At 36.3% G+C, this 7,086-nt stretch overlaps 1 pseudogene; it reads right to left on the bottom strand.

Annotated features, from left to right (window-relative positions):
* Positions 1 to 1,383: 1,383 nt before the first annotated feature.
* Positions 1,384 to 7,086, bottom strand: LOC116590981 (annotated as a pseudogene).

Raw genomic sequence — 7,086 nt, 5'->3', positions numbered from 1 at the left:
GAGTGGGGCCACATCATAATTGTAGGAATGGAGAGGGCCTGACCAGCACCGCTGGACCTCCTGGTTTTATATTTAATCAGTATCATGGGGTATAATTCACCCACTGAAAATATACATACCACAAACCTATTTCAAAAAGTAATTATTTCTATCAAAGTATCCTCATAATTACAAATAATGAAGTGTGGGATTTTTTTTTTTCCTTTCCATCCCCCTTTCTCCCTCAGTCGAAGGGAGATACATACATTAATAAATACATTGATTTCATATGTATATTCTCAATGTTAATTTAGGTTGAGCTGCTTCTTTTTCTGGCCCATGGATGTTTTGTTTCCCTGTTTCTGTGACTTACAGATTAGTCCTGCTCTCTATTGCTTCAAGGTGAAATTCTGTGAAGCTTCCTCATCTTCCTGCCTCCTGTCCCTAGTTTGTCAATTGGATTTTCTTCTTGGGCATCTCCCCTCTCCCCACCTAGAAAGGAACCCTCAGGTTTTAGATAATCACCCTAATCCTCCAGGTAGGGATCATTCTTGCTATCTGCACATACACCTGTCAGTTCTGGGATACTTAGACTGGCATAGAGCACCACCACCACCACGTGGCTAGAAATTAGAACAGCAGAAATTACTTGAACATTGTTTTTTGTTTGTTTGTTTGTTTTGTTTTTACTTTTTTTTTTTTAAGATTTTATTTGACAGACAGAGATCACAAGTAGACAGAGAGGCAGGCAGAGAGAGGAGGAAGCAGGCTCCCCATTGAGCAGAGAACCGGATGTGGGGCTCAATCCCAGGATCCTGGGATCATGACCTGAGCTGAAGGCAGAGGCTTTAACCCACTGAGCCACCCAGGTGCCCCTACTTGAACATTATTAAACACGAAATCCCTAACCACAAGGACTGGGCTCAAAAACTTGTTATAAGTAAATATTTGGGAACTTTCCAGATGGGCTGCATCCATGCTGAATAAGCCGTAGGCAATACCCCTTATACTAATAAGGACAATAGTTCCCCAACATAGTAGTTATTCAGGTAGTCTTTTCTTCCAGTCCCAAAGCATGCATTAGCTGTATTACTTCCTTCCCAAGGCAGAATGAACACATGTTGAAACAGGGTTTCTTTCTCTCTCTCTATCTTGGGATCTTTTCACTCAGGGCTTCTCACTAGGAAGAGCTGTGCTGGGGCTACTATTTAGCCAAATGCCATTTGAGTGCTAAAAGGAGCATGGAAATGTTAGAGATTTATGTTCTTCTGACATGTAAATTCCTGACTTTCAGCAAGACAAGGGGACCCAGTTGAAATAGTGGATTCAGTTCTTAGTTTCCTTTCCCTTACATAATTTAAAAAACAAAAACAAAAATCCTTTTATAATCACGCATTTAACCAACTAATCTAGATTCCATCTTTTGCTGAAATTCTTCTCCAGCTAAGGGTGGATTTCTTGAAGGTTGTAGTAGAAAGGGCCATTTCCTCCCAGATAAGCAATTCTCTGTCTCTGCACAATACACACATATTCAAAGGCTACGTCATAAACTGCATTGGGATTACTGTCCATGTGTTCAGCCACAACTTGGCACTGGGGTGGCAAGAAGAAATGCTCCAGAAGCTGGTGGTCTGCTGCACATCGGTCTTCTGGTGTTTCTTCACTTCAAAAGACAAAGAAGAATCACCAGACACTGACCAATCTTCTGAAAGATGAGTCTCATCCATGTAGACCAACAGAAAGTCAGCCACTGAGAACTCTTCCACTCGTTTGCTGAAGGCTGGCAGCTAGCTAGTAAAAGGAGGTCAAGTGGCTGAGTCAAAGTTGACCACCAGTAGGTGCTCAGGGCTGCCAGTCAATAAGGTGGCATTCAGCTATATCAACCATCTTTACATGGGCACCATTTTTAATGTTGTCACCTCCTTCAGAATTGGAAACATACACCACACTGGAACTGGGGATTCTTCACCCAATTTTACCTGCCTGTAGGCATTGATTGGGGAAGAAGCTTTACCAGATGCAGCACATTCCCTGGCCCAGGTCAGCATGGGCCTCTACTCCGCGTCAGCATGGGCCTCCACTCTGCATCAGCAGACTCGGAGTGGCTCAGCAACAGGACTACATACCCCAAGTCACATGGAACAGTGGTTCAAAACCAGTTTATTGTAACACCAAAATGTATATTCTTTCTAGATCCCAAGGCAGGGAAAAGAATGAATGTAGGAAGGAACAGGGGCTCTTGGGATTCCTAATTCAGTTCTTCCCACCTTGCTTTACTCTGGCCACAAACTTTTCATTTTCAGGAGGTCCTTACAGTGTCTGTTGCAAGATGATCACCTGGGGTTACCACTTGCCTGGAATGGCCAGCAATCCCTATACTGATGGATGAAAGATTACTCCAAACTCTGCTGTGAAAGAGAGGAGAAGGCAAGGGGGTCAATGCTCAGAAACGAGACCTTAAATGGAAATTTGACAAAAGAAATTCTTGGTACTATATTTTGCAGATAGGAATATTATATTGTGTTCATACTAGCAAACAATTGTTATTTAAAGTAAAAATAACTTCTTTGCTAGAACTTGCTGAACATTCTCCTATGTCTTTACTGCTCAAATATTTTTACATGGAATTTTTTGTAAAAACTGCTTTCATACTACTCTGAGGAAGATGTCAAACTGATGATAAAAACTGTGGTTTTTTTTCGTTTGTTTATAATTTATCTAAAAAGCCTGCTAGATATAGGCAACACTTAGAAAAATCTCAAAGGGATTATGCTGAGTATAAGAAGACAATCTAATTTAATTCTATGCCAAAATCCCAACACTGTTAAATAGCATAAACTATGTATTTTACAGCTAACAATATCCAATTTACAATGTCTGTCATTTACTAAAAAAAATGAAGAGGCATCTAAAGAAGCAGAAAAATAAGACTCAAATCAGAAAAAGAAATTAGATCTTTGACCTACTGGCTATCATAATAGATGATATAGTTAGCAGACAAAGACTTTAAAACAGCTATTATAAATATGCCTCATATGTTCAAGAAGTTAGAGAAAAATATGAGCACAATGAAAAAAAGATGTGGAAAAAGCATAAAAAAGCATTTATTTAAAAACCAAATGGAAGGTCTCAAATTGAAAATATATAGTATCTGTAATTAAAAATAAATGGGTAGGTTTAGTAGCAGCTTAACAGAAGATCCATAACATTGAAAATATGGAAGTGATGAATATCCAAAATCAAGCAGAGAGACAAAAATAATAGGAAAAATGAGGAAAGTGTTAGTGACTTCAGGAGTAATATCAACTGTTTATATAAGTGTAACTAAATTCCCAAAAGTAGAAGTGGAAAGAGGGGTCAGAAGAAAAAAATGTTCAAAGTCTTCTCAAATGTGAAAACTAAACCCCCACAGATCCAAAAAAGCTCACAGAACCCAAATTTGGATATAAAGAACATCACACAAACCTACATCAAATTCAATTCCAGAAAACTGGTGATAAAAAGTAAAGCTTAAAAACACACAGAGAAAAAGGCTTATGATGGAGGTACAAAGATAAGAGTGACTACAAACTAATCTATCTGAAAATATGAAAGGAAAAGATGATGTAGTGATGTTACTAAAGGACTGAATGGAAACAAACAAAAATCTGTCAGTGTAGACTTCTTCACAGAAGAAAACAATTATTTTTAAAATAAAGGCAAAATAGCAAAATAAAGATATTTTCCAAATAAAAGGAGAGAGAATTTATATCCAACAAATCTGCACTATACAAATTGTTAAAGTGAGTCATTCAGATGAAAGAAATATGATAACAGATGGAAATTTGGGTGTACATGAAGCACTGAAGACTTCTAGAAATGGGAAATATGTGGATAAATTTAAAAAAATTATTTCTTCCTATTTATAATCTAATCAAAAGATAATTATATGAAACAAAGTGGAATTTATAGTGTATGCAGAAGTAAGATATATGGCAAGTTTCGCACAGTGTATGATGGTGGATAAAAGAAGCAAGTTATTATGTTGTTCTTACACAGTATGGGGAGTGGTGTGATATTATTTGAAAGGTGAGTGGTAAAATACGTATTGCAGAGACTACAGTATACAGTAAATTATAAAACAAAGATATATAGCTATTAAGCTAAAAATGGAGTTAAAATGGGATCATTGAGAAAAGCTCAGGTAATCTGAAATGACAAATAGAAATATTTAACAAGATGATGGATTTGAACTCAGTCACATCAGTAATTAGTGGGGACACTAGTAAAGCACTAATTTAAAAACTATATTGTTTTTATTAGTATCAGACTATGTAGATTTTTAAAATAAGAAATTACCAGAAATGCAGAAAGGCGTAATGCTGAAAGGATTAATTCTTTAAAAGGGCATGACAATCATAAATATTTTTTCACTTGAGAGATTCTAAGTGGAGGAAAGGAAAAATAATACAATTAAACACTGAAACAGACAAATCCAAAATTATAGTTGAATTATAGTTAACAAAACTGTATAATGTGTTTGAAAGTTGATAAGAGAATGAAAGTTCTTATCACAAGGCAAAAAAATTTGTGGGGTGCCTCAGTGACTCAGTTGGTTAAGCATCTGACTTTTTATCTCAGCTCAGGACTTAATCTCAGGGTTATAGGTTTGAACCCCACACTGGGCTCCACGCTGGTTGTGGAGCTTACTTTAAAAAGTATGTGGTTATATATGATGATGATGTAAGAGGACTTATTGTGGTGATTATCTCATAGTATATATAAAAATGGAGTCATTATTTTGTATACCTGAAGCTAAAATGCTGTTTGTCAGTTATATATCAATAAAGTAATTATAGTTGGAAATTTCAACACTTTTTTGAAGTAAGTAACTGAAAAATTAAGCAGAAAATAAGTAATAATATAGGAGACTTGAACATTTTCAAACATTTTGACTCAACTTTCATATAGGAAAGACTCCACTCGGTAATACGAGAGTACACATTCCTTTCAATTATATGTAGATATATACCTCTATCTATCTATCTATCTATCTATCTATCTATCTATCTATCCAGCATCTATCTATATACTATATGCCGTATCCTAGGTTATTGAGATGGCAGGAACAGAGACTGGATTTACACCAGTGCCTGAAATAACTTAACGACAAGTTGACCCAATATATGAAACAACAGTTTTCAGGAAACTGAAGGTCAGGAAATGAAGAACAGTGATCTCTGAATAGGTGTATCCAGAAGAGGTGAGCCCTATATGTGCTTCATCTTATTCCCTTGTGAGAGATATATGGCTTTGGTATAAGGAAGGGAAACCCAGGTGGATGCTAGTGATCTCCCTGATATGAGAAACTATGAGGAGAACAAAGCATCTAGAGGTTTCAGGACAAAATGTTAGTTTTACCAGATTAATAGAACTAAAAAGAGAATCAGAAATCGGTGCCAAACTTATAAGATCAATTGATTTTTTTTTTAACTAGACTGCCAAGATAATTCAGTGAGGAAATGTATTGCCTTTTTATAAATGATGCTAGAGCTATTGGATAACTATATGCTTAAATTTCTTTTTCTAAACTACCCTCACAGCATATATAAAAATTAAGTTGAAATGAGTCATTGACTTAAATTTAAGAACTAAAACTTCCAAAAGAAAACAAGAGAAAATCTTTGTCGTCATGGAACAGGAACAATTTCTTTCTTTCTTTTTCTTTAAAATTTTTTTTCTTTCTCTTTTTATTTTTTAAAATTTTATTTTTTCAGTGTTCCAAAATTCATTGTTTATGCACCACACCCATGCTCCATGCAATACATGCCCTCCTTAATACCCACCACCAGGCTCACCCAACCCCCCACCCGCCTCCCCTCCAAAACCCTCAGTTTGTTTCTCAGAGTCCACAGTCTCTCATGGTTTGTCTCCCCCTCTGATTTCCCCCAACTCACTTCTCCTCCCCACCTCCCACAGGAACAATTTCTTAAATAGGACACAAAAGTATGAACTAAATGAAAAAAAATTGATTTCATTAAGATTTTTATCTTTAAGAGCCAGTGTTAAAAAAAAAAAAGGTAAACTACAGAGAAAAAATACTTGATAAACCCATTACTAAGAAAGAAATGTATTCAGACTATGTAAAAAACTCCAACTCAATAAAAAGTTAACAAGGTAATGAGCACAATATTTGAAGAGACTTTTTACTAAATGGATATGTGAATGACAAAAAAGTACTGAAAAAATGTCATTTTTCATTAAGGAAATGTACATTAAAAACATAATGAGATATTCTGCATACCCACTAGATTGGCTAAAATTAAAAATACTGACAATACCAAGTGTCAGCAAGGATATGGAGCAAGTAACTCAAACTCTTCATATGTTATTACTGGGAATGCAAATTGTACAGTAACACTGGGAAACAGTTTAGAGATATCTTATAAAGTTTAACATATGACCCAGGAATATCACCCTAGAAATTACTCAGAAGAGATAAAAAAGTATGTCCTCAAAAATACTTTGTAGGCCAGGGCACTTGGGTGGCTCAATCAGTTAAATATCTGCTGACTCTTGATTTTGGCTCAGGTCATGACCTCAGAGTTGTGAGACTGAGCCCTCCTTTGGGCTCACACTGGGTGTGGAGCCTGCTGAAGATTCTCTCTCTCTCTATCTCCCTCTGCACCACCCCCAACTCCATTCTCACTCTCTCTCTCTCTCAAAACAAAACAAAACAAAACTTTGTATGTAAGCAGATGTTCACAGAAGTTTTATTCATAGGAGTTACAAATTCATAAGAGTTACAAGAAGACCCAAATTCCCATCATCTGACAGATGGAGAAGCAAATTGTGTAGGTTTAACAAAAGAACAATATTCAGCAATTAAAAAAAAATGCTGATGCATGGATGATCATGGATGAACCTCAAGAGCATTTTACTAAATGAAGGAAGCCAGACACAAAAGGAACACATACCAGTTGTAGGTTGTCACTTATGTAAAATTCTTGGAAAGGTAACACTGTAGTGACAAAGAGCGGTTCAGTGCTTACCAACACCTACAGCAAAGAGGGGGATGAGAGCAACCATGGTGTTGGTCATAGGACTGTTTGGTTCGGCCAAACACAT

Source organism: Mustela erminea, chromosome 1 (genome assembly GCF_009829155.1).
Source record: "Mustela erminea isolate mMusErm1 chromosome 1, mMusErm1.Pri, whole genome shotgun sequence".
NCBI classification, from domain to species: domain Eukaryota; kingdom Metazoa; phylum Chordata; class Mammalia; order Carnivora; family Mustelidae; genus Mustela; species Mustela erminea.
This window is presented reverse-complemented; position numbering and strand designations above follow the sequence as displayed.